The sequence below is a fragment of the Hemiscyllium ocellatum genome, chromosome 40 (genome assembly GCF_020745735.1).
Source record: "Hemiscyllium ocellatum isolate sHemOce1 chromosome 40, sHemOce1.pat.X.cur, whole genome shotgun sequence".
NCBI classification, from domain to species: Eukaryota; Metazoa; Chordata; class Chondrichthyes; order Orectolobiformes; family Hemiscylliidae; genus Hemiscyllium; species Hemiscyllium ocellatum.
Window position 1 is genome coordinate 20,956,740 of NC_083440.1, and position 23,885 is coordinate 20,980,624.

The 23,885-nt window shown below is 45.8% G+C and overlaps 1 non-coding gene across 1 annotated transcript; it reads left to right on the top strand.

The window, feature by feature from the left end:
• The first annotated feature begins 11,397 nt into the window (after positions 1-11,397).
• On the top strand, positions 11,398-11,588 carry LOC132834572 (U2 spliceosomal RNA). The gene has a single exon (XR_009647213.1). It is a non-coding gene; the product is annotated as a U2 spliceosomal RNA (small nuclear RNA).
• The last annotated feature ends 12,297 nt before the right edge of the window (positions 11,589-23,885 follow it).

Below are 23,885 nucleotides of genomic sequence, written 5' to 3' on the forward strand. Positions count from 1 at the left end.
TCAACTATTCCTGTCCCTGCTCTATCTGTGTCTCTGAAGTGGCCACAACATTGAAGTCCCAGGTACCAACCCATGCTGCAAGTTCACGCACCTTCTTCCGGAAGATCCTGGTGTTGAAGTAGACACACTTCGTACCACCTTCCTGCTTGCTGGTGCACTCTGACAACCTTGAAACCATATTTCTGACCTTAATATCCTGGACACCTGAACTACAATTTAAGTTCCAATCCCCCTGATGATTTAGCTTAAACCCTGCCAAAGTTCGTTTCCGCCCCCCCCCCCCCCCCAGGATATTGGGACCCTCTGGTTCAGGTGTAGACCAACCTATTTGTAGAGGTCCCACCTCCCCCACAATGAGCCCCAATTCTCCAGATATCGAAAAATTAGCCCCCAAACCCGTACCATCCCTGCAGCCACATGTTCAACTCCTCTCTCTCTCCCTATACTTTGCCTCGCCAGCATGTGGCATAGATAACAAAGCAGAGATAACAACTGTTTGTTCTCGCTCTAAGCTTCCACCCTAGTTCCCTGAATTTCTGCCTTAAATCCACATCCCTTTTCCTAACTATGTCATTAGTGCCTATGTGGACCACGATTTGGTGCTGCTTCCTCCATCTAAGGATCCCGAAGCACGATCTGAGGCATCACAAACTTTGGCACCTGGGAGGCAACACCCCAAATGTAAGTCTCTTTTATTCCCTTTCTGACCCCTTAATTCGGGAGTCCCTGGTGGCTAATGCTCTGCTTATTTCACCACCACCCCACTCCAGCCCATGCCAACTTCCCTTCTGAGCCATAAGGACAGACACTGTGCCAGAGACATGTACTCCATGACTTACCCCTGGTAAGTCATTTTACCACCACCGCGCACCCCCCCCCCCCCCCCCACCAACCCAACAGTATCCAAAACAATATACCATTTGAGCACAATGGCTACAGGGATCCCTGCACTGTCTGCTGATTCCAATCCCATCCCCTTACTAACCCACCTGCCTCTTTGTTGTTCCTGAGGTGTGACTACCTCCTTGTAAAGCCTCAATAACCCCCTCCACCCACCTGAATGATCTGAAGATTATTAGATGTATTATTATACTTCTGAATGGGCCATTGAATTTAATTTTAATATGGATCTCGCTCTCTGTGCACCTTCTCTCTGCAGCTGTAACATTGTATTCTTTGCTTTGTTGTATTACCTAATGCACTTTGTATAGTATAATCTGCCTGTACTGCAGGCAAATAGAACTTTTCACTGTATCTAGGTATATGTGACCATAATCAAGTCAAAGATGCTGATGGGTGGAAAGTGTAGACTGATGGAATCCTCACTTGAGGTAAAACATTTGAGGCACTTACTGGAATAGACATGGTCCTTAGCCATGTCCCAATCATTTCCCACACTTCTGCCCTCACCACCCCTGCTCTTCCCTCCCACAACACTGACAAGATCCCTTTTGTTCCTCGCTTTCCATCCCACAAGCACCTGCATCCCAAGGATTATAAGTTGCTATTTCCAATAGTTCCAATGCAGCTGCCCCTTGACCACTGGCCAAAAGAGCTCAGACAATTGATTGACACAGTATAAAGGACCTGCCCCTGGAAATATGATTGAATAATGTGTTGGGGCAGAGAGAAGTTCTGAGGGTACTTCTCAACAAGCAGATGTCATCGATAGCAGATCTCCTTAGCCTGTCCCCAGACAGCAGTCTTCATTGAGCAGTCCTCATCAGGCAGATGAAAGATGGACCGGAAGAAGAGGAGGAAGGTCACGGGAAGAGTTCGCTGTTATCTCCATGAGAGAGCAGAATGCTTTAACAAGATTAAAACATTTTGTGCCGTCTGTCTGTTTGTCCTCTGGTATCAGTCACTGATACCAATTGTCACTGTTGTATACTTTGTTCATCCAATTAACTAATGTGACATACCTAAACTGATGCTTCTTTGCAAACTCAATAAACCATGGGAAAGTTACTTGGGCATTGTAGACTGCCTTTTTTTTTCAAACATCTCCCGAGCCAATGGAACTCTCTTCCTCCTCACACCAGGACACTGGCAAAAGACGTCAATGATGGTGGACAATTTGGAAGAATTGTGTGAGATGTCAAATGAGGTCTTTCTTGTCATTGCGATTTACAGGTCAAATTTACCAAGCAAATCCTGGAGGCAAAGATGAGATTATTACAAGTAAATGGCAAGGAACACATTCACTATTTATTATTACTTATCTTGCCTCATTTAATATATATATGTTCCTATTCTGCTCCCTGCCAGAAAAGCAATGAAGGGCTGAGAACTCTCAACACAAAAGTAAGTGAGTGTCTGTGACATTAGGTCGTTGTTTGCTCTTCCACACATCTATCTTGGAGACATGGCATTAACATCGCAGGGCATGCACAATGGGCAACAGCTGCATGCATCCCATGTCTGTCGATACTGGCATTCAATCTGTAGCATCTGACACATGCCAACATTAATGCTTTGTGAAATCTTGGGGGGGCAACTTTTTTGTTATACAAGAGAGATGTTCATACATTATCATCAATTGGAGAACTGCTGTTGGATTGGTGATTCACCCCAATCAAACCTGTGCTGTACCAGGCAGGACCTGAGGGATGGCCTCATCAGCCTGAGCCAGGGGAAGGCCTTTGACAGGATATTGCATTCTCCATATAGGGTGTGGTCTCCAAAATGGCTTGGGGGGAGGAAATTTGTAATTAGATCTGACTGCTCTCCACTAACATCGTTAGCTCAGTCTCAATCAATGGGTGGGAATTGGAAAGCTTTCCCGATCAGATCCAGAGTCAGGCAGTACTGCCCACGCTCTTGTGTCTTGTCTGTATGTTTAGATTAGATTACTTAGTGTGGAAACAGGCCCTTCAGCCCAACAAGTCCACACCGACCTGCAGAAGCGCAACCCACCCACACCCATTTTCCTATATTCACCCCTTCACCTAACACTACGGACAATTTAGCATGGCCAATTCACCGAACATTCACATTTTTGGATTGTGGGAGGAAACCGGAGCACCCGGAGGAAACCCATGCAGACACGCAGGGAGAATGTGCAAACTCCACACAGTCGCCGGAGGCGAGAATTCAACCCAGGTCTCTGGCGCTGTGAGGCAACAGTGCTCACTACTGTGCCAACTTTCTCTAGAGCCTTTTGCTGAGTTATTGAGGAAGGATGTGAGTGAGAGGGGAACTATTCCAGGCAGCCAGGGCCTGCAGACATAAGCCTCCCTGTATACAGATGACATACAAATCTTGAATAAAGTACATCCCTCCTCTGCACTCTGTCTATATTATTCTCTCTCTCTCTCTCACACACACACACAAACTCACACAAATGTATAATAATATCCTCTCTGCTTTACTTTCTGTCTGTCACACACTTGTTCAGACAATAATATTACATTATCTCTCCTCTGCTGGACTATCTCTGCATCACTCTGTCTCATTCTCACAAATCTTTAATAAATTGCCCTCTGCTGCATTTTCTCTGTGTCACACTCAAATCCTAAATTAACTGTGTCTCCCCATCCCTCGATGTACTGTATATCATGTTGTCTCTTTCACACAGGCATTTTTCTAATTCCCCCTCTGCTGCATTCATATGCACAAATCTTTAGCAATGTACCCTTTGCTGCAATTTCTGTCTATCAAAAACACACAAATATTTAATACTCTCTCCTCTTCTCACTCTTTGTCACTCTCTCACATACAGAAACCATTCATAATATACCACCTGCTGGACGCTCTCACTATTTCAATATAAGGAATTTTTCAGTCCCCTGGGATCCTCCACGAGTCCAGTGATACCTGAAAGATCACTGTGAAAACCTCCATTAGCTCTTCAACTACCTCTTTGAGAACTCTGGGCTGTAGCCCCTCTGGCCCTGGTGATTTATCCACTCTCAGACCTTTCCATTTTTCTAACACCTTCTCATTGGTGATGACTACCATACTCATCTCTTCCCCTGACGCTCTTGAAATTTTGGGATATGATTTGTGTCTTGCCCATGAAGACTGACACAAAGTACTTATTCAGTTCCGCTGCCATTTCCTTGTTCCCCACTACAATTTCTCCAGATAATTTTGCCAGAGGCGCAGTGTCCATTTTGTCTCTCTTCTGCCCTTTGTATATCTGAAGAAACTCTTGCAATCTTTTCTAATATTACCGGCTAGCTTACCCTCATATTTAATCTTGTCCCTCTTTATTTCTTTCTGCATTGCCCTCTGTTGGTCGATGTAGGCTTCCCAATCCTCTGGCTTCCCATCATTATTTGCCACATTTTATATTTTCTCTTTTGCTTTTATACTGTTCCTGACTTCCCTGGTCAACTAGGTTGTCTCATCCTCCTTTCAGTAAGCTTCTTTTTCCTTGGCATGAATAATTGCTGTGTTTCTCGAATAATTCTCAGAAACTCCTGCCATCGCTGTTTCACTGTAGGTCCTGTTAGGCTCCTGTCCCAGTCCATTCTGGTCAGCTTCTCCCTCATGCCTCTGTAGTTGCCTTTATTCAAGTGTAATTTTTTTTATTTCAAAAATATACTTCATTCATAAAATAATTTGATGGTCTATACAAGTGGACATGCTATACATATGTAAACATTCCATTTCTTTGCATAGCGAAACAGAGTAATCGTTCCTATTTACAGGTCTGTACGATAACATTTTTTTGAGCTGAGGTGTCAGCAGAGCCCAAATGACTGCATGGGCCCCCTGTTCTTCTTTAGGCAGGCACATGTCACACGGTGGTCTTTCCGCACTGCGCCTTGGCGGCAGTTGCCCCAAGCTTCAGCACGTCACTCAACACGTAGTCCTGGACCTTGGAATGTGCCAGTCTGCAACACTAATTCGGGGTCAACTCCTTCAGCTGGAAGATCAACAGGTTTTGGAGCACCCAGAGAGCGTCCTTCACCGAGTTGATGATCCTGCAGGCACAGTTGATGTTCGTCTCAGTGTGCTTCCCAGGGAACAGGCCATAGAGCACAGAGTCCCGCTGCTCGGGACGAACCTCGACAACCACCACTGCATTCCTCTCCAAACTTCTTTAGAGTAGGCACATTCCAGAAGGAGGTGTGTGACAGTCTCGTTTCCCCCACCACCACCCCCCCCGCAGCCGCTTCGAAAGCAGCGTGCGGGGTGCAGCTGAGAGTCCGGGCATGCATGAAGGATCTCACAGGCAAAGCCCTTCTCACCACCAGCCAAACCATGTGTTGGTGCTTGTTGGAAAGTTCTGGCGATGAGGCATTCTGCCAAATTGCTTTCACAGTCTGCTCAGGAACCACTCAATTTTATCCTCCCTCTCCTTTTACCGAAGGGTCTCAAGGACACTACGTGCTGACCACTTCCTGATGGACTTGTGGTCAAAGGTGTTTTTCTTCATAAATTTCTTCACGAAGTACAGTTGATACGGAGCGGTCCAACTACTCGGAGCTTTCCACGGCAGCGAGTCCAGGCCCATCCTTCGCAACACTGAGGACAGGAAGAACCTCAGAATTTAGTGACACTTTTGCGTACCGGGGATCCACGCATAGCTTGATGCAGCCACACACAAAAGTGGCCATCAGGGTAAGGGTGGCCTTGGGTGTATTTATTCCCCCGTTGCCCAGATTTTTGTACAGAAAACGGCGACGTCATCCATGTACAGCGAGGCCTTAACCTGCAGGCCCACACTGCCAGGAATAGTCACTCCCCTCAGGCTCGCATCCTTCCTGATGGACTCGGCAAATGGCTCTATGCAGCACACAAACAAGGCAGGAGAGAAAGGGCAGCCCTGCCTGACTCCAGATCTGACAGGGAAGCTATCTGATTCCCACCCATTGATTGAGACTGCACTGACAATGTTGGTGTAGAGAAGTCTGATCCAATTGCAGATTCCCTCCCCAAAGCCCATTTTGGAGAGAACATCTCTCATATACCTGTGTGATATCCTGTCAAAGGCGTTCTCCTGGTCCAGGCTGATCAGGCAGGTGTCCAACCCTCTGTCCTGCACGGAGGCGATCATATCCCTGAGGAGTGCAAGACTCTCAGTGATCTTCCTGCCCAGCACAGCACAGGTTTGGTCAGGGTGAATCACCGACCCCAGAGCAGACCTGACCCGGTTGGCGATTACCTTTGACAGAATTTTGTAATCCACTTCAACAGTGAGATTGGTCTCCAATCTTTGAGTTCCTTCCTCTCCCCATTCCTCTTGTAGATGCGGGTGATGATGCCTTTCCTCATGGATTCACTCATGGTACCTGCCCGAAACATACTGACATACACCTCCAGCAGGTCTTGGCCAATCAAGTCCCACAGAGTGGAATACTGCTCGACCGGTAAGTCGTCACTTCCGGAAGTTTTATTCTTTTCGAAGGACTCAAGGGCCTTGGTCAGTTCGTCCAGAGATAGCGGCTGGTCCAGCCTCTCACGTGTTCTGTCGTCTAAGACCTCCGTGATAGAGGACAGGAACGACTGGGAGGCCGCGCTGTCGGTTGGCTTCGCGTCACACAGACTGGCACAAAAGGATTTACTGATCCTCATGACGTCAGTCTGAGATGACGTTATCGAGCCATCTTCTTCCTTCAGGCTGCTGAGCACAGAGCTCTCTTTGCGCACCTTCTGGAAGAAGAAACGTGAGCACATCTTGTCCTGCTCCACCGAGTGGACCCTGTACCGGAAGATTATCTTGGAAGCCTCCGAGGCAAAGAGCGAGGCTTCCTGGCCCTTCACTTCCTTGAGGTCCTCCGTGACATCAACCCCCAACCTCTGCAGCAGGAGTAGGTTCTGCATACTTTCCTGGAGCTGGGACAGTTTTCCCCAACTCTCTCTCGCCTCCTGAAAACCTTTGAGGATGAAGAACCTCTTGATGTTCCCTTTTACTGTTTCCCACCAGTTTGCAGGGGACTCAAAGAGGGGTTTCACGGTTCTCCAACCTGCGTAGTCCCTCTTGAGCTCCTCAATGTTTCCCGGGGTCAACAGCTTTGTGTTCAGCTTCCACGTTCCCTTACCCGCCCGCTGCTCGTCCTGTAGGTGACAGTCGGCCAGCAGGAGGCAGTGGTCAGAGAATAACACCGGCTTGACGTCGGTGGATCTGACCGATAGCGTTCGGGACACAAACAGGTAATCTATCCTTGAGCGGATAGACCCGTCTGCCCGTGACCAGGGGCGTTTAAGAAGTCCTGCAGCTTGATATCTTTTACCGTGTCCAACAGGGCTCTGGACATGGCGTCCAGTTTACATTACCCCCGCCAGATCTTCCATCTGTATCAATGATGCAGTTGAAGTCTCCGGCCAGAATGACCGGCCTGGACGTAGCCAGCAACAGTGGAAGCTGCTGCAGGATGGCCAACCGTTCACTCTTACCCACTGGAGCGTACACATTAATCAGTCTCAGGGGAGCATTCCTTTACATGACGTCGGCGACGAGGAGGTGGCCGCCCACCACGTTTTTAAAGTCGGAGATGATGAAGTTGCCTCTTCGCAACAGGATAACCAGGCCGGAGGCGCGGCTATCATTGCCTCCCGACCAAACTGACGGCCCATGGGCCCACAAGCTCGACCATCTCCTGTAGCTGCTGAGGTGCGATATCCCACACTCCTGCAGAAACAGGACGTTGGCTTTAACGTTGGTCACGGAGGCCATCGTAGAAACACATTGCATAGTCAATTTGATGCTATGCACATTGATGTTGGCAGTTTTTAAACCCGTATTCACAGTTTACGAGGTTAACAGTGTTCATTTGCTGCTGGTCTTGCCCCTCTGGGGTAGCTGTGTGCATCCTAGTGGTGACGGCAAACTGCTGGACCTTCTCAGGGCTGAGGTAGCTGTCCGGCTCCACGCTGGAGCCATTTCCCTCCTCTGGTGTCTTCGGGTCGGGCCCAGGGCCCGCACCGTCCACTCTCTATCTGACAGCGGGGCTGTCGCAGGACCGCTGCTCCCAGTTACCTGGAGCTGTGGGCCGCTGGGTACCTATTGGTTCTCACTGGGTGGGTGGAGGCCTTTATCCATCCCCTCAGAGGAATCATCTTTTCCTGCTTGGGGGGTGCTGCCCTCCTTTTTCCCCACGGTGCTCTGTCTCTTCCTCTGGTGACGACCCTCCTTGCGCCCGTCCTCACCGTCGGAAGAGCTGCCTGTATCCTCGTCGTGTAGGTGTCGCTTCCCCCTTTGTTGGGTGGATTTGGGGCCCTTGAGAGGTTTCCTCTTCCTGCTTTTGACAGTAATCCAATCCTCTGCCTCCTTTGATCCCTCCTCTTCCATTTCCTCCGTCTGTCTTGAAGGAGCTTGGATCGGCTGCTGCATCTACCTGCTGTCTGCTGTTTGCTCCGCTATAGCCTGCTTCTCCCTCATGCCTCTGTAGTTGCCTTTATTCAACTGTAATATATTTACTAATACGGTTACATCTGATTCCTCCTTCTCCCGCTTAAACAGCAGGGTAAATACATTCATATTATGGTCACTGCCTCCTCAGGGTCCCTTCACCGTAAGCTCCCTTATCAAGTCTGCCTCATTGCACAACACTAACTCGAGCATTGACTGTCCCCTAGTGGGCTCCACCACAAGCTGCTCCAGAAAGCCATCCCCTTCACGTTCCACAAATTCCTTTTCTTGCAATCCATGAACACCTGTTTTTTTTCCAATCCATCTGCGTATTGAAATCCTCTATGATCACAGTAACCTTACCTTTCTTACATGTCTCTTGCTGTATCTTGTGTCCCAAATCCTGATTATTGTTTGGAGGCCTGTCGATAACTCCCGTCATGATTTTTTTTCGAACAAGGCAACCCAATTCCCTCTGCCCACCTAACATTTTAATTAAATGCATATCCCTGGATATTTGACATTACAACAGTAAAGTACAGTATAAATTAATTTTACAAATCTGATAGGTATTTCACTCATTTTCCTGTCCCTCCCTGTTTTGGTTGTCCTGCTCCTCTAGGAACGATATAAAATGATTCGGAAGCCTGTCTGCCTTTCCTCACTTTCATGCACTACATCGTTTGGGTTTGTCTTTCTGTATTCAGTCATAACAGGAATGAATGATTTTGTAGGCACAGTGAACCGAGTGTCTAAGTGAACTTAGTCACAGTGAACTGACTAAGCACTCTCTGAGTTCGAGTCCACTGTATCCACAGAGGTCCAGAACTCAATGCAGTCTGAAAAGATCATTGGGGTCTATCTTCCCTCCATTACAGACATTTACACCACGCGCTGCATCCGAAAGGCTAAGAGCATTGTGGAAGACCCCACACACCCCTCACTCAAACTCTTCTCCAACTTGCCATCTGACTGAAGATACCAGGTCCTACGATCTTTCACAGCCAGACTGTGCAACAGTTTGCTTCCCCAAGCCATCAGGCTCATTAATGATTGGACTCTTTCTAATCTGAAATTCCTACATATTGCTGCTAGAAAAGTGTCTATTATCCATCATTCTTCTGTTACACTGTAACTTGTGTGTTTTCCATTTCTTATGCCATGAACAGTTGTGTAGTTTGTGCTGTTCATGTAGCGCCCTCTGTACTGGAGGAACATTGTCTAGTTTTTACTGGATCAGTTGTATGTGGTAGAAATGACAAATAAAAGTTACTCTATTCTACTGTACTGTTACATCAGAGCATGGACAAAGAAACTGAACAGGAAAGGCGAGAGAGAGTGAGAGCTCTTTGCAGCATTTGGTCGAATATAACTGAATGAGCGCCTGGGACAGAAGTCAATGGGAATCAAGGAATACATTCTCAATGGTGAAAGTTATCCATACCACAAAGGGAAATGTTTCTGGTGACCACAAGCCTATCATATCAGCAGGACAACTTTTCCATGGGGTTTCCTCACAATCATCTCCAACACCTCACCACGGCCAGGGTACGTTGAGGATCAGGATTTACGTGCACTTGGAAAAGCAAGGACTGATTAGGGATAGTTACCATGGCTTTTTGTGTGGGAAATCATCTCTCATTAACTTGATTGAGGTTTCTGAAGAGGTGACAATGAGGAGTGATGAAGGCAGAGCAGCAGACGTTGTCGACATGGACTTCAGCAAGGTGAGCGACAATGTTCTGTATGGGGTGTTGAAGGCTGAGGGGTGACCTTAGAGACGTTTATAAAAGCATGAGGGGCATTTCTCCCCAGGATAGAGGAGTCCAAAAGAAGAGGCCAAAGGATTAATTTGAGAGAAGATAGATTTAAAAGCGACCTGAGGGGCAACCTTTTTTTCATGCAGAGGATGGTGTATGTGTGGAATGAGTTGCCAGAGGAGGTGATGTAGTAGGGCACAATTACAACATTTGCAAAGCATCTGGATGGGTATATGAATAGGAAGGATTCAGAGGGATATGGGCCAAATGTTGGCAAGTGGGTCTAGGTTTATTGAAGTTATCAGATGGATGCCACCCACTTAAACAATGAGTCTATTTCCATGCTGTACAACTCCATGAATCTGTGAGTCTTGATTTGCAATTCTAAGGTAGCAAATTGCAATAGGAATATTTGGAGACAAAGCCAAATCATTTGTGGCTGATTCACTCGATCGAACTTCAGGTCCACCATGGTTCTGTTCATTTCAATTGGCAGGGTTGGCAGAGTTTCATGGTTTGGAGATCAAAGTTCACATAATACAAAATGGAATGATGAGTCTAAGGATTTCAGTTCAGAACAGTAACTTAATAGTTCCAGTGATCGTACTCGATCAGAATTAGAACCTGTTTCATTTGTTTGTCTTGATTTGCTTTGTGGAGAGGCAGGAATTGTTAGCATTGTTAACAGTGCAGTTTGTTTAGGCCAGAGAATGGAACAGCACAAACTCCAGGCAATTGCAGATATGAAGAGAATACATGGAGGTGAAGACGGGGGTAGGGGTTATTTGTTTTAAACGAGGTATCACATTTCATCAAGGTATGTAAGTAATCCCTACCATCTTCATTGAGTGGTTACTATTGGCTGTGCACTGCTTGAGGGGACACACTAGAGCCAGATTCAATCATTTTTGGGGAAAACCATGGCAAGTGGGACTCGGGAAGGAGCCCAGTCAGACAGCTGATGCCTACAATGGGAGGCTGCAGTGCCTCCCTCTGTGCTGCACCATTCTCTGTGTCCAGCTCTGTCCCAGTGGGTTGCTCCAATCTCATTCACACTCAAGCCGACAGACTACCGGCTTGTTCGGGATGTACACTCAGCCCCAGCGCATCTGATTGGTACATTACTGGTTATCTACATTCACTATCAAACATGTTCACAGAAAAGATTAGGTGAAGCCACCTGGATGAACGGATCGTTTCCTCTCGTTTGAAAATCTGGAAACGATGGGGCAGCAATGAAACTGAGAGCCGTGAGCTGTAAGTCTTTGGTCACAGTCAGGCTGATAGAAAATATAGGAGGCGGCTGAGTCCTGAGGTAGTCAGGAACAATTGACTATCGCTTCTCGGCCTTTTGGCTAACGTCGTGTGTAGTTCTGTTCTTGTCAGTGTTAATATCTGATTTGTCCCTTATTTGGGGACTCAATATTAATCTGATTTTTGCCGGAAAGAGTTGTGTTTGGAGCTTGCTCCACCAACTTCGCGCATCGTCCTAGTATTGCAGTGTTTCTGGGAATGGTGCACCCCTCATTAAAAATTCTGAAAAGCAGATTTGTTTATTCTGTTTTGGGTATGTTTTTTGCTGTATTTCTTATGTTTTGAGTTTAAACAGCATTTGGTTCGACAAGTCAGACTTGCTTTCGTGCAATTCCGATTCATTTGTGTTTCTGCATGTTAAGCACTCACTCTCAATGTTGTCACTTCGTCCCTGGTAAATACCGCCCTTTCCCACCAACTCCAATTCTGAACAACAAAAGTAAAACAAAGTTGCCCACCAGCTCTACCTAATGGCAAACTGCATTTCAGAAAACAAAATGGAGATGAAGCTATTGAAGGAATTAACAGTTCGGATTTTGATGATGATGAGAATCACTTTGATGTATTAAATGAGAGATTTTGAGAACAATATGATGCAAAGATCTGATGTATTTAAGGCACAGAGTCAGAGAGATGTGCAGCACAGAAACAGACCCTTCAGTCCAACTGTAATGTGCCTCGTCGGAAGATGAGATGCTGTTCCTCCAGTTTGCGTTCAGCTTCACTGGAATATTGCAGCAGGCCAAGGACAGACATGTGGGTATGGGAGCAGGATTGTGTGTTGAAGTCGCAAGACACGGGAAGGTCACCTGATTGTGTACACACCGAAGGTGCTCAGCAAAGCGATCACCCAGTCGGCGTTTTATCTCTCCGATATAGAGTAGACCACATTGAGAGCAACGTATGCAATAGACCAAATTGAAGGAGATACAAGTGAAACGCTGCTTAAACTGAAATGAGTGCCTGGGACCTGCTGCAATGTTCCAGTGAAGCTCAACGCAAACGGGAGGAACAGCATCTCATCTTCAGACTAGGCACGTTACAGCCTGCCGGTCTCAATACTGAATTCAACAACTTCAGGTGATTATCCTATCTCGACCTCACTGTTTTCATTCTGCTCCGTAATTTTACTTCATTTATTTAATTTATTTTTTTCACTGTTCTGTACCTCTTATTTCTTGATGGTCTCTCTTTCTTTCGCTCCCCACTCTCTCATCACCCTATTCCTCTCCCCTTCCCCCTTTGTTACCCTTCTCCCTTGTTTTCCATTTTGCCTCTGCTTCATCCATCGCCTCCCCTCCGCCCGCCCCTCATCCCCCACATATTTTGTCACATAGCAATGGCTTCAGCCTTGGTTATTCACAGCTCCTAATCTCCCTATAATCTCTCTGTGCACTGACATTATCACCTCTTTATTGCTGCCATTACTTCTGGAGCCATGACTCACCTTCTCTCAGCCTCGTATAAATTCCTCCCTATTTCTCCTTTTGTTTAGCTTTGACAAAGGGTCAGTTAGACTCGAGACTTTCTAGTGCCTGAGATACGTCCTGCTCAGGGACTGGCACAGTATCTCTGCTTTTCCTTGGCAGTTTTGTACCTTGGTGCCTCAACCAGAACCTAATGTTTCACAGTGCTCCTGTCTTGCCTGGTTGTTTATCACAGACATAAGCCAGGCAGCTTATCATTATTCCAACAGTGATCAGTCAAGGGGCTGGACTGTCAGGCACTTGGAACAGGAGCTGAAGGAGCAAACACACTGCATGTGCTTCAACTAAATGGTCACGTCCAAAGCCTCAGGGAACCAGTTCTCAGTCAGGGCAAGAGAGACAGGATTCAGTCAGGAGATCCTGGCACAGTATGTCCAGGGATTTGATCATTGTTTGGGAAAATCAGGATCAGGGAATCTGTAACACTGCAGTCCAGAGCGGTGGCCACACAAACTACTCATTACATCCTCCAAATGCTCCGATAGATTTTTCAATCCTGAATTCCTATTCACCAATTCGTGCTGATACTGTACAGTCCTGTCTTTGGGGGATCAGTCAAATGAAATTCTCAGGGAGGGGTTTGGGAGTCCCTGCAGTAGCAGTGAAGTTGGAGAAGTCAGTTCTGGGCAATGGGGACAGGCTGCTTGTCAGCAGAAGGACAGGAATTGTGGAAGGGGTGGGAAAAGCACCATATCAGAGGGTGGGAGAGGGAGACAAGGACGTGGGTTACTGTGGAAGTGCGAGTCACCTTCACTGTCCCGGTTTGATGTGGGAACAGTGCAGCGTGATGGTTGGCATGGCGACGCTGTAGGTCTGGGGCTCGGGGATGGGTTATGTTGTGAAGTATAGTTTGTAAATGAAGGAGCTGTGTGGGAAAGTACAGAAGTACATGGATCTAACACAAAGTGCAAGGAAGGAAGAAGAGTTAGGGTGTCATGTTGCAGCTTTATAAGAGTTTAGTTTGGCTTCCTCTAGGGTGTTGCATTTAATTCTGCTCACCACATTGTAGATAGGATGTGGAGGGTGCAGAAGAGCTTTACCAGGATGCTGCCTGTATTACGGGGTATGACCTAAAAGGAGACTCCAGAAAAACTCAGGTTGTTTTTCTTGGAGCAACGGAGGCTGAGGGGAAACTCTGTAGAATTCTATATAATTATGAGATGTATAAATAGTGTTGACAGCCAGAATCTCGTTCACAGAATTGTAGTGTCTTGAACTATGGAGCAAACATTGAAGGTGAAAGTTCAAACGAGATGTAAGGCCAAGGATGCTTTCGACAGAGAGTGGTAGGTATCTGGAACGTAATGTCAGGGATGGTAATGGATGCAGATACGATAGAGGTATCTCAGGGGCTTTTAGCGCCATAATCATATGGATGTGCAAGGAATGGAGGGATATGGAACAAGTGACCATCAACCAGCTGGAACTATGAGTTGCTAAATAAATGACGACAGAGGTGAATGTATTTGCAGGAATGGTGGGCAGCAAACTCATATAAAGTATAGGCTAGAAATCATCCAATGTCATGGTTGTTATATTGATCAGGAGATCTGCCACTGCCTTGGAGACCAGGGAAAGTTTTGAAGAGACTGCATTGCCCCCTGGACAGCATCACAACGCTCACCAGGGTAGAGAGCAGATTAGGAAAATGTAAGCAATGATATAGCACAGGACTCGTGGCAAACGTTTGCTTGAAGTTAAAACTTTCCTTTGATTGTTATCCACAAATTGAAAGGTTATATTGTTTCCAATAGACAAATGTATATTTAGAATTGAAATGTGTGTGTGGAAGTGTAATAGGAACTGTAATTATAAAGGTTTGCAGAAGTATTAACCAGGCGCTGATTAATGTATAAAAAGCCACATGATCTGAGTGCAATTTCCCCAATTAGAGAGCATTCCACAGTAAATGTTAACAATTCAGTGTGCTCAACAAAACATTCCATTCCATCTCTGATTTTCTCAGTCGACCCGTTGTTTGAGTCTATCCCCCTTATTTAGAGTGATGGATGCATGTTAGTGAGTTACAGATTTAAATCTCATCGAGAGATTTATAGATAGAATAACAGATACCCTGGAGTGAATTCATGTACAGATTCACAGAGATATGGGAATGAATTACATATTGGACTCTAATTGAGCTGTTCAGGGTGCTTTATATATGGAATAGCACAGACCCAAGAGTAAGTAACCGACTGGAATTTAATTGAGAGGATTTGGGGTGGCTTCCCTATAGAATGACAGATACTCAGCAGTGAGTTACAGACTAGAATCTAATTTAGGGATTCGAGGTGGTTTATATAGATGGAATAATAGATACCCAGGAGTGTGCTACAGTCTGGAATCTAATTTTGAGTTGGGTTGGTTCATATATGAGTAAAAAGTGAGGTCTGCAGATGCTGGAGACCAGAGCTGAAAATGTGTTGCTGGTTAAAGCGCAGCAGGCCAGGCAGCATCCAAGGAACAGGAAATTCAACGTTTCGGGCACAAGCCCTTCATCAGGAAGGATTTATATATGGAATAACAAATATACATGAATGAGTTACAGATTGGAATCTAATTGATGAATCGGGAGTTTATTTATATAAAAGTAAAATACACTAGTATGAGTTGAAAACTGGAAAATAACTGAGGGACTGGAGATGGTATTGGTACAGAATAACAGATGCCTGGGAGCGAGTTACAAACTGGAATCTAAGTGAAATGTCTGAGGTGGGTTATATGTTGAAGAACAGATACCTGAAATGAGTTACAGATTGGAATCTGATCGAGGAGATTGAGTTGATTTATATATATGGAATAGCAGATACTCAGGAGTAAGTTCCAGACTGGAATCTGATCGAGGAAGTTGTGTTTGTTTCAATGTGGAATAACAGATACTCAGGAGTGAGTTACAGACCAGCATTTGATCAAGGATGTCGTGCTGGGGTACATATGGAATAACAGATATATTTGAGTGAGTTGCAGATTGGAATCTAATTGGTGTATCAAGGCGTTTATTTACATTAAAATAAAATCCAAGTATAAGTTTCAAAATGGAACCTATTGAAGGGTTTGAGGTGGGTTATGTACAGAATAAGAGATTCCTGGGAAGAAGTTACAGACTGGTTTCTAATTGAGGGTTTTGGGGTGGTTTGTGTATGGACGAACAGATACCCAGGAGTGATTTACAGACCTAATTCTCATCAAGGGGTTCGGTGTGGTGCATACATGGATTAACAGATAATGAGGCGTGAGTTACAGAGTGAAATCTTAGCAAGCTTTCGATGTGGTTTATATTTGGAGTAACAGATATAAGTGAGTTGGCAACAGGTTAGATTCTAATTGATTGATCGGGGTTAATTTATTTAAAAAAAACCCAAGTGTGATTTACAAACTGAGATATAATTGAGCGGTTTGAGGTGGATTACGTCCAAAGAATTGATACCCGAGAGTGAGGTACAGTCTGGAATCTAATCAAGGGGTTTCAGGTGGTGAACATAAACAGCCACAGATGTATGGGAGTGAGTTACAGACTGGAATCTAATCAAGGATTTTAAGGTAGTTTGTATATAGAATAACAGATAGCTGTTTCAGTTTTTGTACATTGGAACCTGTCAGAAGTTTACAAAGTGAGGCAAACATTGCTGGAATGTGACATTGGCTCAGGCATTTACTGCAAACAGCTTCTGGATTCTGCATTTTAATCACCTTCAAATAACTCTCTCCAATTCCTACATCTACAAATGGAATTCATATTTTTTAGGATGCAATAATGTTGGACAGGAAACAGCTTTAGAGAGATTGCCCACAAGGAAAGTATTTCACCCCGAACTGAAACTTGGAGATGTGTAAAAATTAACCAGCAGCTTTCTGTGTTCCTGCTTCCAATTTAACATTTGACAGCTTAATTTATCCTGCCTCACACAAGCATCACTTCACATCTCACATTGTTTCAGTTCGACTGCCAATTCATCAGATTCCCCATATCTAAACCAGTCCCATCTAAAACACCAGAGCAGTTACAGAATGGCTTAGTTTCAGAGTAAAGCTCTCTCAATACTGTAACTTCTCAAATTCCCAGCCCAGTGTAGGGTTAGATACTGAATGAGTAATCCACTTTCCCCATCAAATACACTCGGGGCAGCTCCATCATTGGGTTAGATACAGAGTATGTGTCCCTCGAGACTTCCTCCATCTGAATCTCCCAGAGTCTGGGAGAATGAGATTGCGTACAGAGTAAAGGTCCCTTGAGAGTCCCAATTGATCAGTCCCAGGACATGGACAGCATGGGATAAGGTGGAGTTAATCTCCCTCTACACTGTTCCCATCCAAAACTCCCATACAGGGACATCACAGGGGTAGATACAGAGTAAAGACCCCTCCACACTCTTCCTATCCAAACCTCCCAGACAGGGACAGCACAGGGGTAGATACAGAGTAAAGACCCCTCTGAACTGTTCCCATCCAAAACTCCCAGGACAGGTACAACATGGGGCTGGATGCAGAGGAATTCTTCCTCAACACTGTTCCTGACACCCACTCCCAGGATAGCAACTGCATGGGATTAGATACAAAGTTAGGCAGCGTGTAGACAGTGCAGATAATACCTTGGAATTACAAAGGAATGTTGACAGACTGGGTTAAGGGGAAAATCTCGGTCAGTGCAAACAAGTGGGTGGAATACAAAGAGGGAGCACAAAGGAGGTTTGCAAGAATGAGCCTAGACTTCAGAGGTTACATTCTGGGGAGAGATTATACAAAGGAGGCCAGTTTCCTCTAGAATGGAGAAGGTAAAGGGGTGATCTGATCAAAGCCTTCAAGATATAAACAGGGTGAGACAGGCTAGATCAAGATAAATGATTCCTGCTGGTTGCAGATTCGAGAACAAGAGGGAACAAAGTCTGAGAATTGAGGCACAGAGCATTCAGGAGAGATGTTAGGAAGTGCTTGGTTACACAAAGGATAGGAAAGGTTTGGAAATCTCTTCCACGAACAGCATTGGATGCTGGATCATCTGCATTGGATAAATATTTGTTCAGTGAAGGTATTGAGGGAATGGGCTAAAGGATGAAGATGGGGTTAGGCCACAGATCGGCTATCATCCGATTGAATGATGGGAAAGGATTGAGGGGCCGAATCGTCTACTTCTATTCAAATGCTACACAATAAAGATCCTGCTACACCATCCACATCAAACAGTCTCAGGAAAGGGACAGAATGGGGTGAGATACACAAGAAAGCTGCCTTTCCTGTATTCCCATCAACCACCCCCAGGAAGGGACACCATAGGGTTAGATACAGAGTGAAGCTCCCTCGATGATATCCAAATCAAAATTTTAAAGAGGCAGATATAATCTGACAAGAAATACTAATTTAAACTGAATATCTAACCTCCCCATCTTACACACAGACACAACAAGAATGGAACTACTCCACAAATTGAACACCAAGGTCTTTGTTTGATTCTCTCTGTTCTGTTCTGATTCTGTTAGATTGCCGGTTCTGAACATCCCCATGGACAGTCACCCTAATCCCTTGTGCCACATCCTACTCCCAAACACAGCATCTGATCCCAATCCGGAGTGTGAGACAGGAGCTTCTCAGACTTGAGCCTGACCCAGGTGGGTGAATACCCTGTGTTCATCTAACACCCAGGAATTGTTTAGTGGAGCTTTAATATTTGACAATTCCAACATTATTTTGCCATTCTGTGTCCCTGTGTAACTGTGTGACCGACTGTGTGTGTGCCCGTGTGAGTGAGTGTTTGTGTGTGTGAGTGTTTGTGTGTGTGTGTGTGAGAGAGAGAGAGAGATTGTGTGTGCGTGCACATATCTATGTGCGTGTGTGAGACAGAGTGTGTGCATCTATATGTGTGTGTGTGTGTGTGTGTGTGTGAGAGAGAGAGAGAGAGAGAGAGAGAGAGCGAGAGAGAGAGAGAGAGAGAGAGAGAGAGAGAGAGTGCATCTATGTGTGTGTGAGAGAGAGTGCATCTATGTGTGTATGTGTGTGTGTGTAATATTGAGTCAAGTCCTCCTTCACTCCACGACTTAGGTATTCAACATTATTTTCCGCATCCTTGTTCACTAATCACAGTAACCTAATGTGCTTGTGTCATCAAGTATGAGGCTTGTTTGCCAATAATTTCCAGGGCATGGGACTACGGAAGTGAGGAAGAGTGCAGCGAGTGATTTTTTTCATTTCAAAAATAGACTTTATTCATAAAAATATTTTGATATGCAATTGGTGATCCCATTCATATGTATATATTGTATTTCTTTACGTACAGAGATCGGACTTAATCATTTATCTATACACGTCTGTATGTTAACCATCCAGGTGTTTAGCTGAGGCGTCAGTGGGGCCCAATTACTGAGTGGGCCCCTTGTTCTTCTTAGGCAGGCAGATCTTACACGGTGGTCTTTCCCCAACGCGCCATGGCAGCAGCTGCCCCAAGCTTCAGAGCGTCCCTCAACAAGTAGTCCTGGACCTTGGAATGTGCCAGTCTGCAACACTCAGTCAGGGTCAACTCCTTCAGCTGGAAGACCAATAAGTTTCAGACAGGTATCATTCACTGAGTTGATGATCCTCCAGGCACAGTTGGTGTTCGTCTCAGTGTGCGTCCCAGGGAACAGGCCATGGAGCACAGCATCCCGCATCTTGCCGCTGCTCGGGACGAACCTCGACAAACACCACTGCATTCCTCTCCAGACTTCTTCTGCATAGGTATATTCCAGAAGGAAGTGTGTGACAGTCCCGTCCTCTCCCCAGCGGCTTCAAGGGCAGCATGCGGTGGGGCAGAAAGTCCGGACGTGCATGAAGGATCTCACGGGCAGAGCCCTTCTCACCACCAGCCAAGCCATGTCTTGGTGCTTGTTGGAAAGTTCTGGTGTTGAGTCCTTCTGCCAAATAACTTTGACAGTCTGCTCAGGGAACCGCTCCATAGGATCCACCCTCTCCTTTTCCCGAAGGGTCTCAAAGACACTATGTGCTGACCACTTCCGGATGGACTTGTGATCAAATCTGCTTTTCTTCATAACTTTCTCCACGAAGGACAGGTGATACGGAATGGTCCAACTACCTGGAGTGTTCTGCAGTGTCGAGGCCAGGCCCATCCGTTGCAACGACAGGGACAGGTAGAACATAGTGACACTTTGTGTTTGCGTACCGGGGATCCACGCACAGCTTGATGCATTCACATGCAAAGGTGGCCATCAGGGTGAGGGTGGCATTGGGGGTGTTTCTTCCCCTGTTGCCCAGATCTTTATATATGGTGTCCCTTCGGACCCGGTCCATTTTGACCTCCATATGAAGTGGAAGGTGGCCCGGGTAACTGCGGTGGCACACGTTCTGGGAATAGGCCAGGCCTGTGCCACATATAATGACAATGACAGTACCTCACACCCACGTTGGAGAGTGACCGTTGCTCCCATCTGCCCAGTTTCTGCCTCACTTTCCTGATACACTCCTCCCAAGACTTGGTGCACACCCCAGCCCGTCCGAATCAAACACCCAGCACCTTCAGATGGTCAGTCCTGATGGTGAAGGGGATAGAGAATTGGTCGGCCTTGTTATAGAGTCATAGAGATGTTCAGCATGGAAACAGTCCCTTCGATCCAACCTGTCCACGCCAACCAGATATCCCAACCCAAACCAATCCCACCTGCCAGCACCCGGCTTATATCACTCCAAGCCTTTCCTATTCATATACCGATCCAAATGCCTCTTAAATGTTGCAATTGTACCATCCTCTACCACATCCTCTGACAGCTCATTCCATACACGTACCACCCTCTGCGTGAAAAGGTTGCCACTTAGGTCTCTTCTATAGCTTTCCCCTCTCACCCTAAACCTATGCTCTCTAGTTCTGGACTCCCGACCATAGGGAAAAGACTTTGTCTATTTGTCCTATCCATGCCCCTCATAATTTTGGAAAACTCTATAAGGTCACCCCTCAGCCTCTGACGCTCCAGGGAAAATAACCTCAGCCTGTTCAGCTTCTCCCTGTAGCTCAGATCCTCCAACCCTGGCAAAATCCTTGCAAATCTTTTCAGAACCCTTTCAAGTTTCACAGCATCTTTCCGATAGGAAGGAGACCAGAATTGCACCCAATATTCCAACAGTGGCCTAACCAATGTCCTGTACAGCGGCAACATGACGTCCCAACTCCTGTACTCAATACTCTGACCAATAAAGGCAAGCATACCAAACGCCTTCTTCACGATCCTATCTACCTACGATTCCACTTTCAAGGTGCTATGAGCCTGCACTCCAAGGTCTCTTTGTTCAGCAACCATCCCTAAGACCTTACCGTTAAATGTATAAGTCCTGCTAAGATTTGCTTTCCCAAAATACAGCACCTCGCATTTATCTGAATTAAACTCCATCTGCCAATTCTCAGCCCATTGGCCCATCTGGTCAAGATCCTGTCGTAATCTGAGGTAACCCTCTTCGCTGTCCACTGCACCTCCAATTTTGGTGTCATCTGCAAACTTACTAACTGTACCTCTTATGCTCGCATCCAAATCATTTATGTAAATGACAAAAAGAAGAGGGCCCAGAACCGATCCTTGTGGCACTCCACTGGTCACAGGCCTCCAGTCTGAAAAACAACCCTCCACCACCGCACTCTGTCTTCTACCTTTGAGCCAGCTCTGTATGCAAATGGCCTGTGGAATTCATTGCCACGGAGTGCAGTGGAAGCCGGGACACTAAATGTCTTCAAGGCCGAGATTGATAGATTCTTGTTGTCTCGAGGAATTAAGGGCTACGGGGAGAACGCTGGTAAGTGGAGTTGAAATGCCCATCAGCCATGATTGAATGGCGGAGTGGACTCGATGGGCCGAATGGCCTTACTTCCACTCCTATGCCTTATGGTCTTATGGTCTTATGGCTAGTTCTCCCTATTCCATGAGATCTAACCTTGCTAATCAGTCTCCCATGGGGAATCTTATCGAATGCCTTACTGAAGTCCATATAGATCACATCTACTGCTCTGCCCTCATCAATCTTCTTTGTTACTTTTTCAAAAAACTCAATCAAGTTTGTGAGACATGATTTTCCATGCCCAAAGCCATGTTGACTATCCCAAATCAGTCCTTGCCTTTCCAAATACATGTACACCCTGTACCTCAGGATTCCCTGCAACAACTTGCCCACCACCGAGGTCAGGCTCATTGGTCTATCATTCCCCGGTTTGTCTTTACCGCCCTTCTTCAACAGTGGCATCACGTTTGCCAACCTCCAGTCTTCTGGCACCTCACCTGTGACTATCAATGATAAAAATATCTCAGCAAGAGACCCAGCAATCACTTCTCTAGATTCCCACAGAGTTCTCGGGTACACCTGATCAGGTCCTGGGATATATCCACTTTTAGCCATTTCTAGATACCAAACACTTCCTCCTCTGTAATCTGGACATTTTGCAAGATGTCACCATCTATTTCCCTACAGTCTATATCTTCCATATCCTTTTCCACAGTAAATACTGATGCAAAATATTCATTTAGTATCTCCCCTATTTTCTGTGGCTCCACACAAAGGCCTCCTTGCTGATCTTTGAGGGGCCCTATTCTCTCCCTATTTACTCTTTTGTCCTTATTATATTTGTAAAACCCCTTTGGATTCTCCTTAATTCTATTTGCCAAAGCTATCTCATGTCCCTGTTTTGCCCTCCTGATTTCCCTCTTACGCATACTCCTACTTTCTTTACACTCTTCTAAGAATTCACTCGATTTATCCTGTCTATAACTGACATATGCTCCTTTTATTCTCGAAGAGCATGGCCTCACTCATGCTTCAGTTTACCCTAGCCCAAGAGGCCTGTTCGAACTGGTCACAGATGCACATGTTTCTGTGCAGGATCAGCGGATCCGAGCAAAAAATGGCGGCGGTGTCCATCAGCGAGTGATTAACAAGGCAAAAGGATTGATCAATTTCATTGGTTCATGGGATGTGGGCATCACTGGCTGGGCCCATTCCCATTAGCCCTTGACAAGGTGGCAGGGAGCTGCCTTATTGAACCACTGCACTTCATCAAACTAATATTTTTGGAGAATCAGAATCTGGTAAAAATTAAATTTGAGCTTTTTTTTCTGCTCCCAATGTAATATACAACTGTTTATTTTATACTGAGTTACGGACTGGAATCTCATCGCTGGTCTCAGTGAGCTTATGCATTGTAGACAATAGACAATAGGTGCAGGAGTAGGCCATTCTGCCGTTCGAGCCTGCACCACCATTCAAAATGATCATGGCAGATCATCCTTAATCAGTATGCTGTTCCTGTCTTATCTCCATAACCCTTGATTCCACTATCCTTGAGAGCTCTGTCCAACTGTTTCTTAAATGAATCCAGAGACTGGGCCTTCGCTGTCCTCTGGGGCAGAGCATTCCACACAGCCACCACTCTTTGGGTGAAGAGGTTTCTCCTCATCTCTGTCCTAAATGGTCTGCCCGGTATTTTTAAGCTGTGTCCTCTGGTTCAGCACTCACCCATCAGTGGAAACATGTTTCCTGCCGTCAGAGCGTCTAATCCTTTAATAATCTTATATGTCCCAATCAGATCCCCTCTCAGTCTTCTAAACTCAAGGGTATACAAGCCCAGTCGCTCCAGTCTTTCAGTGTAAGTTAATCCCGCCATTTCAGGAATTGACCTCATGAACCTACGCTGCACTCCCTCAATAGCCAGAATCTCTTTCCTCAAATCTGGAGCCCAGAACTGCACACAGTACTCCAGGTGTGGTCTCATCAGTGCCCTGTACAGCTGAAAAGAACCTCTTTGCTTCGATACAAAATCCCTCTTGTTGTGAAGGCCAACATGCTACTAGCCTTCTTCACTACCTGCTGTACCTGCATGCTTACCTTCATTGACTGGTGTACAAGAAGACGCAGATCTCTTTGTACTGCCTTTCCTAAATTGATTTAGATAGTAATCTGCCTTCTTGTTCTTGCCACCAAAGTGGATAACCATACATTTATCCACATTAAACTGCATCTGCCATGCATCTAACCACTCACCTAACTTGTCCAGGTCACCCTGTA